Source organism: Bos grunniens, chromosome 7, assembly GCF_055505025.1.
Source record: "Bos grunniens cultivar Pamir isolate PY7600 chromosome 7, Bosgru_T2T1.0, whole genome shotgun sequence".
In the NCBI taxonomy this organism is placed as follows: domain Eukaryota; kingdom Metazoa; phylum Chordata; class Mammalia; order Artiodactyla; family Bovidae; genus Bos; species Bos grunniens.
Window position 1 is genome coordinate 68,044,340 of NC_141171.1, and position 26,991 is coordinate 68,071,330.

The following is a 26,991-nucleotide window of genomic DNA, read 5'->3' on the forward strand; positions in this document are numbered from 1 at the left end:
ATGGTCTTGATCCCTGTCTCCTGTACAATGTCATGAACCTCATTCCATAGTTCACCAGGCACTCTATCTATCAGATCTAGGCCCTTAAATCCATTTCTCACTTCCACTGTATAATCATAAGGGATTTGATTTGGGTCATACCTGAACGGTCTAGTGCTACTGACAATTCTGAGGATTCCCACTACACTGACTTCACCTTGACAAGGACCTCTGATTGCTTCCCAGATATTTGTCCCAGGCTCGTCTCTCTCTTCAGCTCCTCAGGGATGCTGGAAATTCAAGAGGATCCATTTAACAAATAATTATAAAGATCTACAGGCATGCCAATGTACTAAACACCAGGATATCCAAGATGAATAAGACATAGCCTTTGCCTTCCAAGTTTATAATCTTCTGGCCAAAATAATAACTGCAGTTTATTAGATGTTTTACATGAGCAAAATCTGGGCAGCTCACTTGCTATATGAAATATGCAGTATTCAGTGCCTATTATGGGTTCCAGGCAACAGATCTGAAGGAAATATATATTATCTTCATTTTAAAGACGAGGAGGTAAGGCACATGGCAGTTACATAATTCACCTGAGGTTACAAAGCAAGATGTATATGTTGTTTCATTTAAGACTTGCAACAGTTCCTAGTCCTTGGTACTTGTATAATACCGTTAAGTATCATGTTCATCGTTGGCAAGGATGTGGGGAAATGGTCACATGCAGACATGTGTTGGGAGTATTAGCTGACAGAATATTAATCGATGAAACATAAACAAGGTAGAGAGAGAGAAAGCGGCTGACTCAAAGTCTCACATGGATGAGAAACATGAGCCCAGGGAAACAACTCCAAACTGAACCTCATTTGAAACCCTATGTGCTATGATCAGATGAACAGAGGACCTATGTTGGCAGCCCCAGAAGGACATGTGAGAAAGAGGGTTGGGCAGCATTCAACATGGACTGACCTGGAGGTGATCATATTGAGTGAAGTGAGTCAGACAAAGAAATAGCGAATGGTACTGCGTAAATGCAGAATCTAAAAAGAAATGCTGCACATGGAATGCTTCTTAATGAAAGGACACATCCAAGCAGAGCCCCAAATGGTGATTGGTCCAGAATAGGGAAAGTCTTCTTGTATTGAAACAGCAAACTCTTGCAAGCAGATGAGAACTTGCCTCCTCTGGCAAACTTCTAGGCCCACTTCTGGAGGTTGGGATAGGAGGGATGAGATGGATAAAGATATGAATGAAAATGAAATCTTTGTTTGCTGGCCTCTTAGGCCCCAAGAATGCACAAGCAAAGCCACATATATAGCGGGAAAAAATCCTAGCAATGAAAAAAATCATTTGTGATGTCTACTTTAAAAATATTCACAACCTCAAAGTTGAGAGTTCTGTTTCATTCAGTGGGATTTTTTAGAACTTCAAGCCCAAGAGGCAGTATCTCATGTGACCCTGAAAGGACTACTTCAAGGAGGCAAGGGAGAGTGGGGAGCTAGGATATATAGGAGTTTTGCAACAAAGGGTAGGTAGTGGAAACATCAAAATATTAGTCTTAAAGAAAATCAGAAATACCAACGTAAGGAATTTAGTGCTTTTTCTATATTTGGGAAGATGCAAGAGTCTGAGCTCACTGAAATCATTCCTTTGATATACCTCAGCTTTCTGGGGCCAGTATCCTGTGTTTTTACATCCTAAGCCACCATAGGCAGTGTTGGCAGTCTGATGGTTGCTAGATGGCAGATATTCAGTTTCCTTCCTGAGTTCCCTCAGGGCTCACCACCTCATCATTGGTAGAGGCTGCAATGTCTGATGACCCTGACACCCTTTGTTTACTGATTAGGCAGGAAATATTCCCTTTCTTAGTAATATGGTTTCCCTTTTGAAATATCTACCTATCAGAGGCCCAAGTAAATTCCATAGCCGAATCTTGCCACAGTTATCGTAATTAAAGAAAAAAGAAAGGCTGAAATCAAAGAAACAGTTCTGAAAGTAGAAATAAGTTCTCATGTGAGTCCAAGGAGATCCAAGGCATCAGGTCAAACATACTCCTTACCTCTTTTTTGCTCTCTTTCTGGTCTCTCTCTCAGCCTGATGCTACCCCGAACCCTTCACTTCCCTCCATACCTCACACCCAACGATCTACTAAAATCTCCCTGACTTGTGCTGTGATATTATGATTTATAATAAGAAATACATACTTGGTCTTCCTCTCTAGTCTAGCACAGAATACTTGAGTGAATATCCCAAATGATGAGAGAACAAAGCTGTTTTTTTTATGTTAATGAGTGACTTAGATCACACTTAGGGATGAAGGCTTGTTGCCAGGAGAACCAATTATCAATGAAAAAATGTTGCCTGCCAAGTACGTAAATAAAGGATGTTGTAGCCATCAAGAGTTGCAGCATGGACCAGGAGCCCTGAGAGAACTCAAGATGGAGACTAGCTCGATGCCTGCTGCCAAGCCCTTAGTCACTGCAGCCACCCCCCCCACCCCCAAGGATGTACCCTGAAGGCACTCAGGATGGAAGAGAGCAGCATGCTGGCTCTAGATAGGTGAGGTACAAATGAAAGGGATGATTTCAGTGAGCCCAGGCTGCTGCATCTTCACATAACACACAAAAGCCCTGAATTCCTTAACTTGAGATGTTTGGTTTTCTTTAATTACCAGTAATATTTTGATGTTCCATTACCTGGTATTTTTCACATAAACCGGGTACCTCCCTTACCTCTTCAGAGCAGTCCCTCAGAGATATCTGAGGGGCTGTGTCCCAGGCTTGAGTCCTCAGTTTTGTCCACCAAAGAAAACATAATTTTCAACTACTAGGCTGTACCTTTTTTGTTTCAGTCAACACAACCAGGTAATTAGATGTTGAAACGCCCACTCCACCCACTTCCTGATATCTAGGGAAGGAAGAGGGACTAGAGGTTGAATTGAAGGGAGGCCTGGCATGCTGTGATTCATGGGGTTGCAAAGAGTCGGACACAACTTAGCGACTGAACTGAACTGAAGACATATGTAGAGGACTTCCTGGTGACAGGACCCCAGGGCATGCCCTACTTACCACAGTGATCAGGAAAAAAAAAAAAAAAAAAACCCGTGGGAATGAACTGTGGTATCCTAGGGCATCTGTGAGCAGAGAGAGACGAGTAAGCCCACGCAGCTGATGGGGAAAATTAAAGAATGCAGAAACAAAGGACAATCAGGCAGAGATACATCCATAAACTCAAACAATAAATTAGTCTCAGGGACTCCTAATTATGTCTCAAAGGTAAAGATAAAGTCTAATGCACGTCCCACAGTTGTTTAGTTTATAGAAACTAGACCCCAACTAGAAGGAATGTGACTCTGACACGTGGTCCCAGAGGAGCTGGAGCCTGAAAGTTGAGAATGTTAAGCCCTGTGGCCTCACCTGGTTACTTTGTCACCCACCAATCAGAAACAAATGTGCATTAGCTGACCCTGTTCCCCATCACCCTCTCCCCTCAGCTCACCTTTAAAATCTCTTCCCCAAGCCATCCAAGAGTTCGGGTCTTTTGAGCATTAGCCACCCCTACTTCTTGCTTGATAAGGTCTTCCCTGGTGGCTTAGATGGTAAAGAATCTCATATAATAAAGAATCTGCCTGCAATGCAAGAGACCCAGGTTTGATCCCTGGATCACGAAGATCCCCTGGAGAAGGGAATGGCTACCCACTCCAGTATTCTTGCCTGGAGAATCCTCATGGATAGAGGAGCCTGACGGGCTACAGTCCATGGGGTTGCAAAGAGTCAGACACAACTCAGCAACTGAACAACGAACAATAATTTAGTAAATAAAATGTTTCTCTGAGTTCTGTGAGCCACTCTAGCAAAAAGGCAGAACACAAGAAGAAGGTTGTTAGAACCTCTAATCTATAGTCAGTTGTCCAGAAGTTCAGGTGACAACCTGGACTTGCAACTGGCATCTGCAGTGTGGCGAGGAGGTGCAATCTTACAGAACTGAGCCCTCAACTTGTGGAATGTGATGCCATCTCCAGGCAAATAGTGTAAAAACTAAGCTGAACCACAGGACAACCAGCTGATGTCAGAGAACTGCTTGGTGGCCTGGGAATGCCAACTTTTTCATGAATCAGAATTGGTGACCAGAACCCTTGTATGCCTTCTTTCCTCCACTTATCTTTGTATACAGGCCTCTGCTCCTATGTTTTTCTCACTCTGAGAATCTGTTACATTCTTTCCAAAATATCCACCTCCAGAGACCATCCTGGTCTTCAACAATGCCCTTAAATGACAAACCAAGGAAGGTCAAGAGGAGATAGGAGGGAGGGGAAGGGAAGGTATGGGGGAAAAGGAAAATTCCAAAAAGGCAATATAAAAATATCAGTCATAAAGCTATGGAACAGAGATTCTTGGTAGTATTTATTTTCCTTATCAAAAGAGACTGTCACAAAATTCACAGTCACAAAGAATAGGTTGCTGCTGCTGCTAAGTCGCATCAGTCGTGTCCAACTCTGTGTGACCCCATAGATGGCAGCCCACCTGGCTCTCCCATCCCTGGGATTCTCCAGGCAAGAACACTGGAGTGGGTTGCCATTTCCTCCTCCAATGCATGAAAGTGAAGAGTGAAAGTGAAGTCACTCAGTCGTGTCCGACTCTTAGCGACCCCATGGACTGCAGCCTATCAGGCTCCTCCGTCCAAGGGATTTTCCAGGCAAGAATACTGGAGTGGGGTGCCATTGCCTTCTCCAAAAGAGTAGGTTAGAGGTTTCCAAAGGCTGGGAGCAGGGGGATGGAGAAGGCAGTGGCACCCTACTCCAGTACTCTTGCCTGGAAAATCCCATGGACGGAGGAGCCTGGTAGGCTGCAGTCCATGGGGTCGCTAAGAGTCGGACACGACTGAGTGACTTCACTTTCCCTCTTCACTTTCATGCATTGGAGGAGGAAATGGTAACCCACTCCAGTGTTCTTGCCTGGAGAATTCCATGGAAAGAGGAGCCTGGTGGGCTGCCGTCTATGGGGTCGCACAGAGTCGGACACGACTGAAGCGACTTAGCAGCAGCAGGGAGCAGGGGGAAGAATGAGAGTTACTGATAAACAGTTATACCATTTCTACTTAGGATAATGGAAACATTTTGGAAGTAGATACTGATGATGGTTGCACAGCATTACGTGTTACTAATGCCCTTCGATTATACATTTAAAATAGTTAAATGGCAAATTTTATGTTACATATATTGTACCATATTGAAAGGAGAAGGGACTGGCACAGTCTTTGCTATTTTTTTCCCTCTTGGCCCCTTCTTTCTGCCCAGAGTACAGATAAGGCCCACGTTGGTACAGGAGACAACCAGACAGCAGGAGGTGATAAGCCTGAAGATGAAAGTCAACATATTAAAGATGAAAGAGAGTACCAGGATCCTTGCAGGCCCGAGCAGCCTTACCATCTCAAACTGACTCCCCCCAGATTTTTAAGGATAAGAGAAAATTAAATTCCTCTTTAAGATACTTAGCAAGTTTCAGTTACTTGCCACTAAGCACACTCCTCACAAATACAGCTCCCCCATTGCCTGCTGCTGCTGCTAAGTTGCTTCAGTCATGTCTGACTCTGTGCGACCCCATAGATGGCAGCCCAGCAGGCTCCCCTATCTCTGGGATTCTCCAGGCAAGAACACTGGAGTGGGTTGCCATTTCCTTCTCCAATGCATGAAAGTGAACTACTCTACATAATTAAATATCTGCATATGGCATTGAAGACCCTTCCCAGTCTAGCCCTAAGTTCCCTTTGTAGACTTTCCATACCCTCTTTTTCTCAAGTAAACTCTAGACTCTCACTTTGCATTTTTCTAAACATAATGCTCACCTCTCTGCATCCGTGCTTCTGCTCATGGCAGTTCCCAATTGCAATATCCTTTCCTATCGTCTCCTCTTAGCCATCCTTCAAACCCAGCAAGACTTCCCCTCACTTTAGCAAGATGTAAAGATTCTCCTTCTGAACCTTCAATGCCTTTGTATCCCACGCATCGCCGGTCTCTTATCCATCAGCGAGTCTATTCTACTTTCACATCCTGTAGGAAACTATTTCCAACCATGACCACTGCTCATCCCCTTACTGCAGGCCTTGCTTAGCTCACACATAGACAGTCAAAGCAGCCTCCAGTTGGCCTGCTTATTCTATTTTTGCCTCTTTCCCTCCATTCAATTTCTACTACAAAATTGTCTTATTAAAAATAAAAAAGTCTGAGGACTTCCCTGGTGGTCCAATGGTTAAGACTCTGTGCTGCCAATTCAAAGGGTGCAGGTTCAACCCCTGGTTAGGCAACTAAGATTCTACATGTCATGGGGTACAGCCAAAAGATATTCTATACATACACACACGTGTGCATTCTCAGTCACTCAGTCATATCTGACTCTGTGTGACCCCATGGACTATAGCCTACCAGGCTCCTCTGTCCATGGGATTCTCCAGGCAAGAATACTGGAGTGGGTTGCCATGCCCTCCTCCAAGGGATCTTCCTGACCCAGAGATCAAACTGTGTCTCCTGCATCTCCTGCATTGGCAGGCAGATTCTTAATCACTGGGCCACCAGGGGAAGCCCCCCGCCCCCGCCACCACCACATACACAATCATATCATTGCCCTTCACAAATCCCCCAGGTAGCTTCCTAACACATTAGAATAAATTCCAAGCTCCTTTCCTTGCTTGGCCTACAAACCTATTCATCATTGGGTTTCTGTCTGCCCCTCCAAACTCAATCTTTATCCCTTTTCAAGTGCTTTTTTTTTTTTTTAAATTAGATTGGTCTGCTTCTGTTCCTTGAAAATGCCAGCCTAATTCCAGCCTTAAGAGATTTGCACCTGATATCCCCTCTGCCTGGAATAATCTCCTGCCAAAGCTACACATAGATGGTACTCTCATTACTAAGAACTCTCTATTCAAATATCACCACCCCCAAGAGTCCTGCCCTGACCACTTTATCTAAAGTAGACCCCACAGGACCACTCTGGAAGGTTCACTCTGTTTCTCTTCATTACATTTCTCCCTAGCCCTCCCAAGTTTAAATTCATTTTCATTTTCTTGTTTACTATAGAACTCCCCACTGGAATGCCAGCTCATTAGGGCAGGAGCTGTATTCTGTTCACCCTGAATCCCCAGCATCCACCGCAGTGGCAGGCACACAGGAGGTTCAGATACTTGAACTCATCCTGTTTCTGTACCACCTATGTACCTGTTTCATTATCACCACTAGGTGGGGACTGGTAACACCAAGGCATCTTCAGCTTTTCCTTCAACTCAGCCTCCTTCTCCCTCCTTTTATCTTACCACCTACTCCCTGCCCCTATTACAAGTTCAGATCATCCAAATAATGGCACGGTGAAGGCACAGTTCACTTTCTGATTTTAAGTCTGTCAGGGAACTCTGATCTTACTGACAAAGATCTTACTTACTCTGTAAGTACTCTCATCTTACTAACAAAAAATTGCCCTCACCAAAAAGATTAACTACTACGACACGATGTTGATGCTAATACTTCTATCATTTCAGTTTTCTTTCTCTATTTCATTAGAAAAAGCAAAGCCACTTTGAATCCCTTTTACAAAGAGGGGAGACAGACATTTTAAAATACAAAAGATGACATAAAGTTTAATATCCAAATAAACAGAAACAATGATGGCAGGAAATTTAAAAGGACAGAATCACCAGTTAACAAGAGTCTGTGCATGTAAATAAAAGTTAGCTACTCTAAATCATTTAGCTAAATGATTGACACTGAAATCTAAGTTTCCAAGTTTCTCCACTATCCCTTCCCAATGCCAGCCTCACTCCAGACAGCATGTCTGCTGCAGCTATGTCCATGATGGAAGTCCTGATGATTAAAGTCTTCAGCGTCTATACCATTTCAGATAAAATGATTAAAACCATAGCCCCCTTTAATGCACTCTTGGTGAAAGAAGCCAACCTGGAAAGGATTAGCTGTAGGATTCCAACTACAAGACATTCTAGAAAATACGTTTAAGTATAGAGGCAGTAAAAAGATTAGTGGTTGAATGTAGTTAATAAAACTAAATTGTATGCTCAAAATTGGTTATAATGATAAGTTGTATGTTTATTTTACCATCATTTTTTTAAAGGCAAAAAAATCAGCAATTGCCGGAGTTTCAGTGGGAGAGGTGGGGAGGGATGAGAGAGGAGGCATGGAGGATGGCTAGGTCAGAGAAACTATTCTGCATGATGCTGCAGCGATGGAAACATGTCATTACATATTTTTTGAAACCCATAGAACATATACCACAGAAAGTTAGTCCTTATACAAAGACTATGGACTTTAGTTAACAATAATGTATCAATATTGGGTCATCAACTGTAGAATAAATGTTAGTAATGTGAGATGTCCTAACAGAGGAACCTGAGGGGAGGCAAGGGAAAGGGGCAAATGAGAACTCTCTGGACTTTCAGCTCAATTTGCTATAAACCTAAAACTGCTCTGGAAGATAAAGTCTATTGATTTTTTTAAGTCCCTTTTCTGGTCATTTGCATCTACTCAAACAGAAAATTTTTTAAAGTCCTTAGTGATGAATTATAAATTTGGGATGATATTTCCTTAATTACATGTTCATATTTCTTCTTAATTACTGAATGAGTTTTCTGTTTAATAAGTATTCTTAAATATCAAACAGCTGATGGGGCAGATATTTATTAAATGTCTACTTTTTACAAGGCTCTGTGATAGACACTCATATATTTTAAAATAACTAAGCCAAAATATTTATTCAAAATTGCCCCAGGGGAGGGAAAATTAGTATTTCCACAGCCCTCTTCCTAGGTGCAGAGGTCACCTTGCTCCCCATTCTCCCCAGCGATGCTAGAGGAAGTGGGGCTGTCTCTCCTCTCCTCTGTACATTTTTATGGATTCCTCAGCTCCTCTCAAAAGATAGAAGATAATTTCTCAGAGCAAACAGCCACATTGATATTCATGGGATAAACGGTTTGTAACTGAACAGCAACACCCCACTAATGTAAATTTCATACACGGCTTCCAAAAGGTTAAACAATGCTACTTAGCTCTACTGTGCCCGGAAAGCAAATGACAGCTAGACATCCAACCTTGGAGCCAGGAGGAGTCCTTATGCAGAAAGTTCTCCCAGTCCGAAGGTCTTACTCTCCACTTGGGAGGGGAATTATTCACAGTCAAGAGTCCCCTGAAAGCAAATGATCCAGCATACATACAAATACACAGGTCTTTCCTGTGAAAGACCACAGGAAAAGGCTGAAGGGAGAGAGGGAAGATGGACTTATCTTCAAGTTTGCTCTATGAATATGTATTTTTAATCAGCTTTTCCAATATGCTTGCTGCATGTCATTATCCTCTCCACTGGTCCTTAACTGCACATTTTGACTCCACCCCCTCCCTGTGATTCAATCAGTATTTGAGTGCCAAGTGTGTGCCACACACCCATTTGAGTACTAAGGAAATAACAATGAAGAATTCAGACAACTTTTTTGCCCCCAAGGAGTTTTATAATCTGTAAGGAGTAGACAGTAAACAAATTTCAGATGATGTTCAAGACTGTGAAGAAAAATAAAACTGGGTGATAATGTAACAAGGAGAGAGAGATGGTGGCAGGGCATTTGGTGTACTGAGTTTAGGTAACTGGGTCATTAAAAACTCCCCATAAAGATGTGAGATTTAAGCTGAGAACAAAATGAAAAGGAAGCATCAATCATATGATGCAAAGGCTCAGAGTTTGGGATTAGCAGATGCAAACTATTCTATATAGAATGGATAAACAACAAGGTCCTATTGTATAGCACAGGGAACTATATTCAATATCCTATAATAAACCATAATGGAAAAGAATATAAAAAAGTGTATAATATATATATGTGTGTATATGTATAACAGAGTCACTTTGTTGTATGGCAGAAATTAACACACCATTGTAAACAAACTACACTTCAATAAAATGCATTACACTAAAAATACAGAAAGATGTTACAGAGGCCCCCAGGCAGCAAGAGCCTTCCACATTCAAGACTAGGAAGGACACATGTGTCCAAGAAGAGTAGAAAGAGTGGTGGTCAAGGGTCGTGGAGGGCCTTCAATCATTCTGGGTTTCAACTGCATAATAGGGAAGCAACGAAGGATTTTAACTACAAAAGCAGAATAACATGATATATGATTTTTAAAGACTGATTTTACCATGATGTGTTCAAAAGACTGTAGAGGAACAAGACTGGAAAAGGAGATGCATAGGGAATTGGAAGAGGACCTGGTGAGAGGGAGTGGCTGCTTGGACCAGCAGGTGGCAGTGTGCCGCCTAGACCCCACAGTACAACAAATACGCCCAACCCAGGGGACACAGGTCAAAATTCAGCCATGGCCCAGCTTGGAAAGGAGCTGATTCAAGCTGAAAATAGCAGCCTTTAGACAATTACTCTTGCCTGGAAAATCCCATGGGCAGAGGAGCCTGGTAGGCTGCAGTCCATAGGGTCGCTAAGAGTCGGACATGACTGAGTGACTTCACTTTCACTTTTCACTTTCATGCATTGGAGCAGGAAATGGCAACCCACTCCAGTGTTCTTGCCTGGAGAATCCCAGGGACGGGGGAGCCAGGTGGGCTGCCGTCTATGGGGTCGCACAGAGTCCGACATGACCGAAGCAACTTAGCAGCAGCAGCAGCAGCAGACAATGTGTCCACACCAAAGGAATTTCTTTTTCACACGTGAAATTGACTTTTCTGCTTGGGAGCCCCTTGAACGAGTGTGATGGGGAGAAGAACCTCAGATTGGAAATACCATAGAGGGTGACCTGAATACAGCTTGCTAATAATAGATTCAATTTGTGGTGAGTGAAGAAAGAATTAAGGGCGACTCCTACATTTTTGGCTGGAGTACCATAATGGGTTGCTCCACTTACTGAGATGTGGAAGATTGGAAAAGAACTGTGTGATGCTAAAGACCAAAAGTTTTATTTCTAACATGTTGACTGAACTGTCCATTAGACATCAGATGGGCAATCACGTAAGGGTAGATTTTGGAAAGAGAAGATGAGAAAAGGGGATGGAAATTGGCTGGAGGGTGGCAAGAATCAGAGATCAGAGGAAAAAGAGTTGGCAAATTCCACATTTGACTCATTCAGTCACCAACACGCACTTATACAATGAAATAGGACATGAAGACTGTTTCAGAAATAGCTGCCTGGCAGGTGGAAGCTGTGTGGTGCTCACTCAACATGTGCTTTATAGCTCATTTTCAATCAAAGCCTCCCATATAAATCCAGACAGCAGATCATCTACAAATTTCATTAGCTATATTTGTGCAGAATCTCAATTTGACCACAAAAAGTGAATGTTTAATATAGTTTAAGGTTCAATGACCTTTCTTTTTAAAAGGAGACAGATGAAATGGCCACAGATTAATGCTTCCGGTCATCCTCAATATATCAGAGTTATGAAGACAACAGAAAAGAGTGGATAGTACAAGTATGAATTCTGAATGAAATACAGGATTTAACTGTCTTCTACCAAATTTTCCTTAAAAAATTATTTTCTCTAATTGTTTGCACATCATAGCATCTGACAATTGCCTCTTGAAGCTACTTTCAGAAGCCAAGTATCTCACACTCAGGGAGAACAACCCTGTCACCTTTTAACACCCTTCTCCCTTGGGTACAGATAGGTACTATGTGCATATGCTATTAATAATGAAAACAAAACACTCTGCAATAATTTTGGCCAGATCCATATATATTTATAAGGTCTTGTGTGAGTTCATACACATATCATTTAAGAAGAGTTGTCATAATGAGCACTCGACCTCGATTTCAGTCTTGACTATGTCATTTGCTTGTTGTTACTTTGTGCAAAGTAGTTGCCAAGAGTCTGTCTAGTTGTAAATAGGAAGGACTTCTCTGGCTACTTCACACAGAGATGAGCTAATTAAAAGAAATGAGGGTGTGTAAACTTACCTGCCATGTCTATTGCTAGGAAAAGTGAGCTCAGGCCCATTATAAACTCAGTTGTTGTACTGAAATTTCTTACCTTGTAATTGCTGGAATATCAGAAAATCAGATGTGTCTGGACTACCTGATACAAACACAACACCAAGTCTGTGTTTTTTCACACTAGCACGTAGCAGTTGATTAATTGATATTAGTTTTGTGCAGTCCATGTTTCCTTCATTCCTCACCAAAGAGAGGTCAGAGATGAATTAGTTCAAGCTTGTTTTTAAATTTGAGGAAAGCAAAACCCAAATAGGTGAAGGAACAGGTGAAACTTCTGGTTTCACAGTAAATCTCTCTCAGCCTGAGTTTCCCCATTTGTTAAATAAGGGAATTAAACGGCTGCTGCTGCTGCTAAGTCGCTTCAGTTGTGTCCAACTCTATGCGACCCCATAGACGGCAGCCAACCAGGCTCCCCCATCCCCGGGATTCTCCAGGCAAGAACACTGGAGTAGGCTGCCATTTCCTTCTCCAATGCATGAAAGTGAAAAGTGAAAGTCAAGTTGCTCAGTCGTGTCCGACTCTTCGTGACCCCATGGACTGCAGCCTACCAGGCTCCTCCACCCACGGGATTTTCCAGGCAAGAGTACTGGAGTGGGGTGCCATTGCCTTCTCCGGGAATTAAACTAGATAAGTAATTTTAAACCTGTGTGAATCTGCTATAAAGCAAGGGAAACTCAGCTTGGTGCTCTGTGGTGACCTAGAATGGTGGGATGGTGATGGGTGGGAGGCGGGTCCACGAGGGAGGGGATATATGTATACATATAGCCGATTCACATCATTACAGACCAGAAGCTAACAGAACACTGTAAGGCAATTATACTCCAATAAAATACATGCATACATACATTAAACTGTGTTTCACAGAGAGCCCACCAACAGAGAATGTGGTCTCCCTCCAGCCAGAGCAGACCTGCCCATCTGGCACTGTATATTTCAGTTCTGCATCAGTTCAGTTCAGTTCAATCGCTCAGTAGCGTCTGACTCTTTGCAACCCCATGGACTGCAGCACACCAGGCCTCCCTGTCCATCACCAACTCCCAGAGTTTACTCACTCATATCCACTGAGTCGACGATGCCAACCAACCATCTCATCCTCTGTCGTCATCTTCAGTTCTGCATGAGATTAGTTAAAAAAAGAGTTTCAAAAAGGGTTTCATGCTGCTAACAACAGCTAAATATTTTAAATCACTTCTTTGTTTATGAAAGTTGACAAACTAGCTGTGCTGAATGGTGATTGCAGGCTTTTGGGGGGCTAGAATATGGTCTAAATGTTAATGATTTCAGGCAGTTCAAAGCTCTAAAATTCATCTGGTCCCCACACCTTCCTTTTGTCTTATACCAACCCAAAGCACCTGCCTAGGTCCAAAATGGCCCCTACCTCCGTTCCATCTCATACTGGGGGGAAATCCTTACTCAAATTCTTATTTCCAAGTTTAGGATGCCAATGTGGCTGCTATGAAATCTACCAGCAGCTTAAACAAAAGAGATCACATCTCTTTCCCACAGCAGTGTAAGCATCCCAGGGCTGTGGCAGCTCCATGGTGTTTGGGTACAATATCCTTCCTGTCTTGTCTTGCCAACCTCAACCTGCCTTTAGGCATCAGGGAGCCCAGATAAAGCTCAGGATTCCTAAAGACAGAAAGAAAGAATGGTGATTGGGAGACAGCTATTGGTTTATACCACATCTTCACTATCAAAGTTTAAACTCTGAGGGCAGAGACCATGAGGGAAGTATCCTCATACCCTACATGATGCCCAGTGATGTGTAAAATTTGTGCAAGTAGCAGCATAACATTCATTTACTTTAAGATGGAAACCAACAGGGAAAGGAACAATTCTAAGTAATAAAAGCAGCTGAGCACAAGGGAGCAACTCAGTTTTGGACATCCTTAAGTTAAATGTTTGTTTGGTCAAATTGTCAATTATATAGACTATAGGGGCAAAGACTGGGCTGGGAATATAAATTTGGGGTGCTTACCATGCAAATAATAGCTAGAGCTTTAGATAAGAAAGTAGGGGAAATGGAGGTAGGAAAAAAGAGGTTCAAGGGCTTCCCTGCTGGATCAGTGGTAAAGAATCCACCTACCAATGCAGAAGACACAGGTTCGATCCCTGGTCCAAGAAGATCCCACATTTTGTGGAGCAACTAAGTCTATGCACCTGAACAACTGAGCCATAGCTGCTGAAGCCTGCTCACCTACAGCCTGTGCTCTGTAACAAAAGAAGCCCCCACAACGAGTAGCCTGCCCACCACAACTAGAAAGTAGCCTTCACTCACCACAATAGAGAAAAGCCCATGCAGCAAGGAAGACCCAGCACAGCCAAATAAATAAATAACATTATCTTAAAAAAAGGAAAAGAGAGGTTCAAGAACTGGGTCAGGGAGTATGTTAACATTTAGGGTCGAGGTAAGGACAAACCAGTGAGTGAGACTGAGAAATGGCCCTTAAGAGAGGTGGAAAGAAATGTTATCCCAAAGAAAGGGTTTCAAGAAAGTGGTGGTGATCAATGGTGTCAAATGGTGCCAATTAGGCAGAAAGTGAGGAATCAGAAGTGAATACTGGCTTTAGCAAGGGGAAGTCAACTGTCATTGATTACTGATTGAGCAGGATGTTAAAAACAAAAAAAACTGACTGGAATAGGCTAAGAGGGAAGGGAAAAAAAAAAAACTAGAGACAACAGCATAAATGATTCTTCCAGGGAATTCTCCTGTAAAGGGGAACAAAAATTGGAATGCCACTGACAAGGACATAGGGGAAGGAAGGTCAATAAAACTTTAGATGTAAGAAATAACCTGTTCCATTGATAATAGGAATGACCTATTAGAGAAACTTCAGTGATGGAGTTGAGAGGGGATGATTGTAGCAATGTCCTTGTGCAGACGTCACCAAATAGTCAATACTGAAATCAGATTGATTACATTCTTTGTAGCTGAAGATTGAGAAGCCCTTTACAGTCAGCAAAAACAAGACTGGGAGCTGACTATGGCTCAGACCATCAGTTCCTTATAGCAAAAACCAGGCTTAAACTACAGAAAGTGGGGAAAACCACTAGGCCATTCAGGTATGACCTAAATCAAATTCCCTATGATTATACAGTGGAGGTGATGAATAGATTCAATGTATTAGATCTGGTAGACAGAGTATGTAAAGAACTATGGACAGATGTTCACAACATTGGAGGCAGTGAACAAAACCATCCCAAAGAAAAAGAAATGCAAGAAGACAAAGTAGTTGTCTGAGGAGGCTTTAAAAATAGCTGAGCAAAAAAGGGTGTGGGTGGGCATAAGCCCTCTTGGAGGAGGTCGCCGTTAACCCCACCGCAGAGTCACAGAACTTATACAGGACTGGGGAAACAGACTCCTGGAGAGCACAAACAAAACCCTATATGCACCAGAACCCAGGAGAAAGGAGCAGTGACCCCACAGGAGACTGACCCAGACCTGCCTGTGAGTGTCCATGAATGGCCTGCTGCAGGGTCAGGGGCACTGAGTGAGGCAGGAGGTCACCATTTTTTCCCTTACCTCCACCATAGTTTGGTCTCAGGTCAAGCAACATGGAGGGAACACAACCCTGCCCATCAACAGAAAAGTGAATTGAAGATTTACTGAGCATGGACCTGCCCATCAGAACAAGACCAAGTTCCTCCACAGTCAGTCTCTACAAATCAAGAGGCTTCCATAAGACTTTTATCCTTATCAGAGGGCAAAGAGAACGAAAACCAGAATCACAGAAAGATAATCAAATGATCACATGGACCACAGCCTTGTCTAACTCAATGAAACTATGAGTCATGCCATGTTGGGCCACTCAAGACAGACGAGTCAGGGTGGAGAGTTCTGACAAAATGTGGTCCACTGGATTAGGGAATGGCAAACCACTTCAGTATTCTTGCCATGAGAACCCCATGAACAGTATGAAAAGGCAAAAAGATATGACACTGAAAGATGAACTCCCCAAGTTGGAGGGTGCCCAATATGCTACAGGAGAAGAGTGGAGAAACAACTCCAGAAAGAATAAAGAGACAGAGCCAAAGTGAAAACAACACCCAGTTATGGATGTGACTGGTGATGGAAGTAAAGTCTGATGCTGTAAGGAACAATATTACGTGGGAACCTGGAATGCTGGGTCCATGAATCAAGGCAAATTGGAAGTGGTCAAACAGGAGATGGCAAGAATGAACATCGACATTTTAGGAATCAGTGAACCTAAATGGACTGGAATGGGTGAATTTAATTCAGTTGACCATTATATCTACTACTGTGGATAAGAATCCCTTAGAAGAATTGGAATAGCCATCATAGTCAACAAAAGAGTCCGAAATGCAGTTCTTTGATGCAATCTCAAAATGAACAGGATGATCTCTGTTCATTTTCGAGGCAAACCATTCAAATATCACAGAAATCCAAGCCTATGCCCCAACTGGTAATATTGAAGAAGCTGAAGTTGAACAGTTCAATGAAGACCTACAAAACCTTCTAGAACTAACACTCAAAAAAGATGTTCTTTTCATTAGAGGGGACTGGAATGCAAAAGTAGGAAGTCAAGATATACCTCAAGTAACAAGGAAATTTGGCCTTGGAGTACAAAATGAAACAGGGCAAAGGCTACCAGAGTTTTGCCAAGAGAATGCACTGGTCATAGCAAACACCCTCTTCCAACAACACAAGAGAAAGTTCTATACATAGACATCACGAGATGGTAAATACCAAAATCAGATTGATTGTATTCTTTGCAGCCAAAGATAGAGAAGCTCTACACAGTCAGCAAACACAAGACTGGGAACTGACTCTGGCACAGATCGTGAACTCCTTATTGCCAAATTCAGACTTAAATTGAAGAAAGTAGGGAAAACCACTAGACCATTCAAGTATGACCTAAATCAAATCCCTTACGATTATATAGTGGAAGTGATAAATAGATTCAAGGGATTAGATCTGATAGAGAGAGTGCCTGAAGAACTATGAATGGAGGCTCCTGATATTGTTTAGGAGGCAGTTATCAAGACCATTCCCAAGAAAAAGAAATGCAAAAAGGCAAAATGGTTGTCTAAGGAGGCCTTACAAATAGCTAAGAAAAGAAGAAAAATGAAAGGCAAAGGAGAAAAGGAAAGATATAGATATCTGAATGGACAGCTCCAAACAAAAGCAATGGAAGATAAAAAAGGCTTTCTCAGTGATCAATGCAAAGAAATAGAGGAAAATAATAGAATGAGAAAGACTAGAGATTTCTTCAAGAAAATTATAGATACCAAGGGAACTTCATGCAAAGATGGGCACAATGAAGGACAGGAATGGTATGGACCCAACAGAAGCAGAAGATGTTAAGAAGAGGTGGCAAGAACAGAAGAACTATGCAAAAAAGATCTTCATAACCCAGATAATCATGATGGTGTGATCACTTACCTAGAGCCAGACATCCTGGGATGCAAAGTCAAGTGGGCCTTAGGAAGCATCACTACGAACAAAGCTAGTGGAAGTGATGGAATTCCAGTTGAACCATTTCAGATCCTAAAAGATGATGGTGGTAAAGTGCTTCACTCAATATGCCAGCAAATTTGGAAACCTCAGCAGTAGCCACAGGACTGGAAAAGGTCAATTTTCATCCTAATCCCAAAGAAAGGCAATGCCAAAGAATGTTCAGACTACCACACAATTGCACTCATCTCACATGCTAGCAAAGTGATACTCAAAATTCTCAAGCCAGTCTTCCACAGTACATGAACCATGAACTACCAGATGTTCAAGCTGGATTTAGAAAAGGCAGAGCAACCAGGGATCAAATTAAAGAATCTGCCTGTAATACAGGAGACTTGGGTTCAATCCCTGGGTTGGGAAGATCCCCTGGAGAAGGAAATGGCAATCCACTCCAGTACTCTTGCCTGGAAAATCCCATGGACAGAGGAGCCTGGTAGGCTACAGTCCATGGGGTCGCAAAGGGTCGGACACAACTGAGCGACTTCACTTTCACTATTGAATCATCAAAAAAGCAAGAGAGTTCCAGAAAAACATCTATTTCTGCTTTATTCACTATGGCAAAGCCTTTGACTGTGTGGATCAAAACAAACTGGAAAATTATTCAAGAGATAGGAATACTAGACCACCTTACCTGCCTCCTGAGAAATCTGTATGCAGGTCAAGAAGCAACATTTAGAATTGGACATGGAATAACAGACAGGGTCCAAATCGGGAAAGGAGTATTGAAGGCTGTACATTGTTACCCTACTCATTTAACTTATATGTAGAGTACATCATGCAAAATACCAGGCTGGATGAAGCACAAGCTGGAAGAAATATCAATAACCTCAGATATGCAGATGACACCATCCTTATGGCAGAAAGTGAAGAAGAACTAAAGAGCCTCTTGATGAAAGTCAAAGAGGAGAGTAAAAATTTAGCTTAAAGCTGAACATTCAGAATCTAAGATCATGGCATCTGGGCCCATCACTTCATGGCAAATAGATGGGGAAACAGTGAGAGAATTTATTTTCTTGGGCTCCAAAATCACTTCAGATGGTGACTAAGCCATGAACTTAAAGATGCTTGCTCCTTGAAAGAAAAGCTATGAACAATCTAGACAGCATATTAAGAAGCAGAGACATTACTTTGGCAACAAAGGTCCATCTAGTCAAGGCTATGGTTTTTCCAGTGGTCATGTGAGAGTTGGACTATGTGATGTGAGAGTTGGACTATAAAGAAAGCTGAGTGCTGAAGAATTGATGCTTTTGAACTGTGGTGTTGGAAAAGACTCTTGAGAGTCCCTTGGACTGCAAGGAGATCCAACCAGTCAATCCTAAAGGAAATCAATCCTGAATATTCATTAAAAGGACTGATGCTGAAGCTCCAATACTTTGGCCACCTGATGTGAAGAACTGACTCATTGGAGAAGACCGTGATGCTGGGAAATATTGAAGGCAGGAGGAGAAGGGGACAATAGAGGATGAGATGGTTGGGTAGCATCACTGACTCAATGGATATGAGTTTGAGAAGCTCTAGGAACTGGTAATGGACAGGGAATCCTGGTATGCTGCAGTCCATGGGTCACAAAGAGTCTGACATGAGTGAGTGACTGAAATGAGCAAAAAAGAGAAGCAAGGGATAAAGGGAAAGATACTCAACTGAATGCTGAGTTCCAGAGAATAGCAAGGAGAGAGAAGAGGGCCTTCTTCAATGAGCAATGCAAAGAAATAGAGTAAAATAATAGAGTGGGAAAGACTAGCCATCTCTTCTTGAAAACTGGAGATGTGAAAGAAACATTTCGTGTAAGGATGGGCATGATAAAGGACAGAAATGGTAAAGACAACAGAGGTAGAAGAGATTAAGTAGAGGTGGCAAGAATACACAGAAGAACTGTACATTATCTTAGATTGGTTATCTCAACCCCTACAGATTGGTCACTCACCTAGAGCCAGAAATCCTGGATTGTGAGTTTTAGGAAGCATTACTAGGGACAAAGCTAATGGAGGTGATGGGATTCCAGCTGAGCTATTTAAAATACTAAAAGATGATGGTGTTAAATTGCTGCACTCAATATATCAGCAAATTTGGAAAACCCAGCAGTGCTCACAGGACTGGGAAAGGTCCGTTTTCAATCCAATTCCAAAGAAGGGCAGTGCTAAAGAATGTTCAAACTACTGGGCAATTGCACCCACTTCCCATGCCAGTAAGATTATGCTCAAAATCCTTCAAGCTAGGCTTCAATAGTACTTGAATCTAGAACTTCCAGTTGTACAAGCTGGGTTTAGAAAAGGCAGAGGAATCAGAGATAAAATTGCCAACATTCATTGGATCATAGAAAAAGGGAATTCCAGAAAAACATCTACTTCTGTTTCATTGACTACGCAAAAGCCTCTGACAATGTGGATAACAACAAACTGTGTAGAATTCCTAAACAGATGGTAATACCAGACCATTTTACCTGTCTCCTGAGAAACCTGCATGAGGGTCAAGAAGCAACAGTTAGAACTTCATGGAACAGTTGACCGGTTCAAAATTGGGAAAGGAGTATGACAAGGCTGTATATTGTCACTCTGCTTATTTAACTTATATACAGAGTACATCATGCGAAATGCTAGGCTGCCTGAGTTACAGCCTGGAATCAAGATTGCTGGGAGAAGTATCAGCAACCTCATGTATGCAGATGATAGCAATCTAATGGCAGAAACTGAAGATGACTAAAGAGCCTCTTGATGAGGGTGAAAGTGAAGAGTTAAAAAGCTGGCTTAAAACTCAACATTCAAAAAACTCAGATCATGGCATCTGGTCTCATCACTTCATACAAACAGAAGGGAAAATAGCGGAAGCAGTAACAGATTTTCTCTTCTTGGGTTCCAAAATCACTGCAGATAGTGACGGCAGCCATGAAATTAGAAGACACTTGCTTCTTGGAAGGAAAGCTATGACAAACCATAGCTATAGACAGCATATTAAAAAGCAGAGACATCACTTTGCTAACAAAGGTCCATATAGTGAAAGCTGGGGTTTTTCCAGTAGTCATGTATGGATGTGAGAGTTGGACCATAAAGAAGGTTGAAAGTGTTAAGAATTGATGCTTTCAAATTGTGGCACTAGAAATATGCTTTTGAGAGTCCCTTGTACAGGAAGGTGATCAAACCAGTCAATCCTAAAGGGATCAATCCTGAATATTCATTGAAAAGACTAATGCTGAAGCTCCAATACTTTGGCTACCCAATGCAAACAGCCAACGCATTGGAAAAGACCCTCGTGCTGAGAAAGTCTGAGGCCAGGAGGAGAAGATGGTGGCAGAGGATGGGATGGCTGGATGGCATCACTGATTCAATGGACATGAACTTGGGCTAACTCCAGGAAATGATGAGGGACAGTGAGGCCTGGCATGCTGCAGTCCATGGGGTCGCAAAGAGTTAGACGTGACTTAGTGACTGAATAACAACAACATAGTCCAGTTACCGGTTTTGCTCAACTCAGCAATTTAGGCTTGAATCCTGAACTTGCCCACTTGGTAGCCTAGAAAGACGGTACAATTATTTCACTATCTCTACCCTCCTCTGGAGATTAGCTGTGTAAACTCAAGGAAATGATGTGTTTAAAGCACTTAGCTCAGTGTACAATGCATAAGTAGTTCTCAAATGTTAGCTAGTAATGGTAGTTGTAACCACCATTGTATCATAAAAACTGTGAAATACTTATAGATTCTTGGAGGCCTAATTCAGTTGTGGATGACTTTATTTCTACAATGGCTGAGGATTCTAAAATTCACAGTAGTATTATTTGACAGACTGGAAAATTTCTAAATATCACCAAACAAGTCTTGGCCTTCCTCAAATATGGATTTCACATCAAAGTTCAAGTGTTATAATTGAAGAAAATCCCATGGACAGAGGAACCTGGTAGGCTACAGTCCATGGGGTCGCAAAGAGTTGGACACAACTGAGCGACTTCACTTCACTTCAAAGAAAAATACCAGCCTTCCCCAAAGACTACATAAAAATTTTAATTATAAATCTGGCTTTCTTAGATGTAACCACACCAATGGACCCTAGACATTTCCCAAACAAACTCCACATCTTAGGAGAGCATCTTAGGAGTATAATTTGTAAAATAATAACTGAAAGACCTAATTTTAAATACCATAGCTCTGCAACTTCCCTGGTGGTCCAGTGGTTAAGAATCTGCCAGCCAATACAGGCAACACGGGTTTGATCCCTGGTCCAGGAAGATACTACCCATTGTAGAGCAGTTAAGCCCATGCACCACAACTGCTGAGCTATCAGTTTAGAGCCTGCCAGCTGCAGCTACCGAAGCCCTCAGGCCCCAGAGCCCATACTCCACAAGAGAAGCCACCACAGTGAGAAGCCTGAGCACAGCAACTAGAGAGTAATCCTCGCTTGCAGCAACTAGAGAAAGCCCATGCAGCAGTGAAGATCCAGCATAGCCATAAATAAATAAATCTTAAAAAAAAATTATCTGAATACCAAGGAAATACTTTTGTTAGCTTTAAGATACAATTAACACATCATAAAATTTACTCTTATACAATTACATGTACTCTTATACAATTATATGTTTGTTCTTTTTTTTTAGCAGATTCACAAAGTGGTGCTACCATCTACCCCTGTGTAATTCCAGAACATTTTTGTCATTTCATAAAGAAACACAATACCAATTAGCAATAACTCCCCATGCCCCACCACCAGCCCCTGGTGTTTTTAATTTTTCTAAGGCATGATAATAATATGGTTATTTTTAAAGAGTTCTTAAGTTTTGTAATATATACTAAAATAATGATGAAATGACACCCGGGAATTGTGCAAAATAAGTCAAGGATGGGAATATAGTTAAAAAAAAAAAAAAAAAAGATTAGTCATGAATCAATAATATTAAATTAAGATATTATTTGGGGGGACTTCCCCGGTGATCCAGTGGATAAGAATCTGCCTCTGGGGCTTCCCTGGTGGTTCAGTGGTAAAGAATCTGCCTGCCAATGCAGGAGACATGAGTTAGATCCTTGATCGGGAAAGATCCCATATGCTGTGGAGCAACTAACCCCCTGCACCATTAAGCCTGTGCCCTAGAGCCTGGGAGCTGCAACTACTGAAACCCACATGCCCTAGAGCACATGGTCCACAACAATAAGAGAGGCCGCCACAATAAGAAGCCTGTGCACCGGAAGTAAGAGTAGGCCCCGATTACCACACACAAAGAAAAAGCCCACGCAGCTCACCCAGCACAGCCAAAAATGAACAAACAGTTTTTTCTGTTTTGTTTTGTTTCATATATCCTCCAAAATGAAAAAGCTTAACTAAACAAATGTAACATATTAAGCTTCAGAGAAACACTTAAATCAAATCTAAGACAGACCAATCTAATATAAGCATTTAACCCTAAAAACAATTAAAAGCGGACTCTAGGTAACTTTCATCAAAAAGATGAAATAGAAATTTTACATTCCTAAACATGCAAATATAAAACATTTTACCTTTATCCAACTTTGTGTTTAATCTTTCTGTACCCTTCATCAAATATCTATCTTCTGTAAGTAACATATAGTTAGATTTTGTTTCTTATCCAGTCAGAGCAGAGCAGCTTTACCTTCTGATTGAAATATTTAGTCCATTAATTACCAATAATTTGATATAAATATACAATTTTCCTGTGCTTTTTTTTTTTTTTTTACTTTTCTCATCTTTTAATATTTCCATTTTTCTCCTTTTGAGTCAAATGTATTATTGTTTCATTTTTTCTTATCTGTTTGCTAGCCTTCACTATTCTTTTACCCTAGAGATTACGGGATGTGTCACTGACATGGTAAATCTCACGGAAATTAATTCATTATACCACTTCCCAGACGATACAATAATTCGAACACATAATCCATGTGGCCCTCCCACATTCTGTACTAATGTTGATGTGTGTACCCAGGTAGTTACCATTTTTTTCTCTCTAAATCTTTTCCTGTATTTCTACGTACCTTTCTGAGATCATATTCCATTTTCCATTTTTCTTAGTGCCTCTTTCAGTGTGAATGTCCTAATGATGAATTCTTTTGTTGTTATTGTTTATTTGAGATGTCTTTATATTTTAACCTTATATTTGAAGGATGTTGTCATTGGCTATAGTTAATCTTTTTAGCAATTTTAAAGTAGCATTTTATTGTCTTTTGGCTTCGACTATGTGTGTTTGTTTTGTTCTTTCTGGCTGCTTTTGTAGTTTTCTCAATATCTTTGGCTTTCAACAGTGTTAAGATGTGTATAAGTGTAGCCTTCTTTAGATTTATCTTTACTGTTCTTTAATCTGTGGCTTAGTATCTTGACATCCTTAATCAGTTTGGGGAACTTCTCTTTCAATTTTTTTTCAAATATTTCTTCTGTCCCTTTCTCTCTTCCCTTCTTGTTAGACAACTTAGATCACATGCATGTTAGCCCTTTTCACATTATTCTGCCTATATTTCATTTTCTCTATTTTCGATCCATTTCTTCTATTTCTGAATGTGAGTTTATTTTTTCTGATCTTCCAGATCAGTGCTATCTAATGGGGTGATAAATTAACTGTGTTCTTAATTTCAGTTATTGCAACTTTCAATTCTATAACTTCTATGCAATATAAAAATAAATAAATTTCAGGTCTCTGGTGAAATATTTCATTATTTTGAAGTTTTTACCTGGTAACATCAATATCTGGATCACGAGTTAGTCTGTTTCTATTATCTGTATTTTTATTTAAAGCTCTGGATAATGTTTCAATTCTCCAGAGATTTTCTTTAGCTTCTGACAGGCATTTAAAGCAGATACTGCTCACCTTAACCCAATCGAAAACTAAGCAAATCAAAGATGAATTTGTCTTTGCATAGCCCGATATATTTCTCATTCCCCTTTATTCCTAGGGAATGATCCTTCAGGGGTCCCAACCAAAAATCCTGAGTGTTTACCAAGACACATTTACCTTGGCAGACTCTGAACTACGGTTGTTTTCTCTCTAGCAAAATGAAAATACTGATGACCTTGCTTACTTTTAAGCTAATTTGGACCTGGGAAGCCAAGGAACGCTCCAAGGAGAAAGTACAGACTGCTGGACTCATGGTGGTGGTTTCCCATTTCTCTGAGATCTTGGCCTCTGAAGTCCTAGCTGATTTATTACCCTAAAATGTCAACTTTGTCTCCACATACCCATAAGTTTGCTAAAATTTCTACTCAGTTTCTCAACCTCCCCACTCATGCCAATTAAAAATCAACAAATGCCTTTAGGAATAAAGCAGTATAGAATGTTAAATCCCACTCAACATATTTCCCTTCTCTCTTGGATCTTGGCCCCTCAATTCCTCACTGATTTCATTGCTCTCTGACTCTTTCAAACATATTACTGTTTTTATATTTTGTTGAATTTTTTTCATTGTTGTAGGTATGAGACATGTTCTGCTGCAAGCTAGTCCAGCCAATCTAGAGATAGATCCTACATGTTTGTATATAGTAATTACATAGAAAAACAGGGGTTCCCAATTCTTGATCTCAGAACCTATTAAGGAGTCCTAAGAGCTTTTTCATTTTTAAGTGATGTAGATCTATTAATATTTACCATATTAAAATGAAAATTAAAGTCTATTTATTTACATGTTTTAAACTTTTACTAATTTTACATGCTAATAATAAATGTCTTCAGTCAGTTCAGTTCAGTCACTCAGTCGTGTCTGACTCTTTGCAACCCCATGATTTGCAGCACACCAGGCCTCCCTGTCCATCACCAACTCCCAGAGTTCACTCAAACTCATGTCCATCAAGTCGGTGATGCCATCCAGCCATCTCATCCTCTGTCATCCCCTTATCCTCCTGCCCCCAATCCCTCCCAGCATCAGGGTCTTTTCCAATGAGTCAAGTCTTCGCATGAGGTGGCCAAAGTATTGGAGTTTCAGCTTTAGCATCATTCCTTCCAATGAACACCCAGGACTGATCTCCATTAGGATGGACTGGTTGGATCTCCTTGCAGTCTAAGGGACTCTCAAGAGTCTTCTCCAGCACCACAGTTCAAAAGCATCAATTCTTTGGCACTCAGCTTTCTTCACAGTCTAACTCTCACATCCATACATGGCCACTGGAAAAACCATAGACTTGACTAGATAGACCTTTGTTGGCAAAGTAATATCTCTGCTTTTTAATGTATTACAGATTAACAAATTTTTATAACCTTTTCCTCCTAATCAAAACATTGGGAGAAGAGTTCAAATTTTTGCCAATCTCTTTAAGGTTTAGCTAAATAGAATAGAGTTGGAGTCTGTTACCTGATTCTGCATTCAATTTCTTAGCATATATTATTCTGGTTAAAGTATATGGAGAAAATCCAGCCTCATACAGATAAGTAAATGAAAACTGGAAGAGTATTTTAATAGTCTTTTCTGATATTCATGGATTTTCTTGTTTATACTACAGCTAAACTAAAGGAGGGGGAGTTTCTTAAAGGTTAGCTGCAATCTGAAATCTGAAACTCTATCAACGAACTTTATTTTACTAAATTCTCTCAAGTGGTAAAGAACCCACCTGTCAATGCAGGAGATGTAAGAGACATGGGTTTGATCCCTGGGTTGGGAAGATCCCCTGGAGGTGAGCATGGCAACCCTTTCCAGTACTGTTGTATGGAGAATCAAGCAGGAGGAGAAGGGGACGAAAGAAGATGAGATGGTTGGATGTCATCACCGACTTGATGGACATGAGTTTGAGAAGCTCTAGGAGTTGGTGATGGACAGAGAAGCCTGGTGGGCTACAGTCCATAGGGTCACAAAGAGTTGGGCATGACCGAAGAGGCTTAGCACACATAGATATTTGCAACATTGAAACATTTCATCATATAATGTTAATTAAAAAATGTTAATGTCATCACCATCTCATCCAAGGAGTTTATGCACTGAAAAGATACCAAACTCATGGTGGTAGAAATGTATTTGCCAAAATTTGAATTTTATCATTGGTGGCAAATATCAATTTTTTCTTAAGCAATCAGCTCACTTTTTTCATTGTCAAGACATTATTTACCAATAATTAAGACTGAAAAACAAAGCCGGTAATGTACTCCTTCAAGTAAAAGTGGTTTTCCATGAAAAGTGAAAGTGAAAGTTGCTCAGTCATGTCCAACTCTTTGTGACTCCATGGACTATACAGTCCATGGGATTCTCCAGGCCAGAATACTGAAATGGGTAGTCTTTCCCTTCTCCAGGGGATCTTCCCAACCCAGAAATCAAACCCAAGTCTCCCACATTGCAAGCAGATTCTTTACCAGCTAAGCCTCAAGGGAAGCCCAAGAATACTGGAGTGGGTAGCCTATCCCTTCTCTAGCAGATCTTCCTGACTCAGGAATTGAACTGGGATCTCCTGCATTGCAGGCGGATTCTTTGCCAACTGAGCTATGAGGGAATGAATACTAGTGGTCAATTCAGCTTACAACCCAATCACACGTGTGTTTTGGGATGTAGCAGAATTGCTTTATGTGTAGTTTCCATTTTGTCACCCAGAATATTAAAAAAAATATTTTCATGGATCAACACTTATTTAATATG

General features: G+C 41.2%; 1 long non-coding RNA gene across 13 annotated transcripts in view; it reads right to left on the reverse strand.

Moving 5' to 3' along the window:
- The window catches only part of LOC147369756 (uncharacterized), a 206,507-nt gene that overhangs the window by 125,619 nt on the left and 53,897 nt on the right, over positions 1 to 26,991 (reverse strand). For 10 of the 13 annotated variants that reach the window (XR_015167848.1, XR_015167847.1, XR_015167854.1 and 7 more), the window contains exon 2: positions 13,027 to 13,087. The exons of 1 other annotated variant lie outside the window; for it this stretch is intronic. This is a non-coding gene — a long non-coding RNA (uncharacterized LOC147369756). Of the gene's footprint in view, positions 1 to 13,026; positions 13,088 to 17,378; positions 17,580 to 26,991 lie in introns of all 13 variants that reach the window. 2 more of the 13 variants (XR_015167846.1, XR_015167845.1) reach the window with 2 other exon arrangements.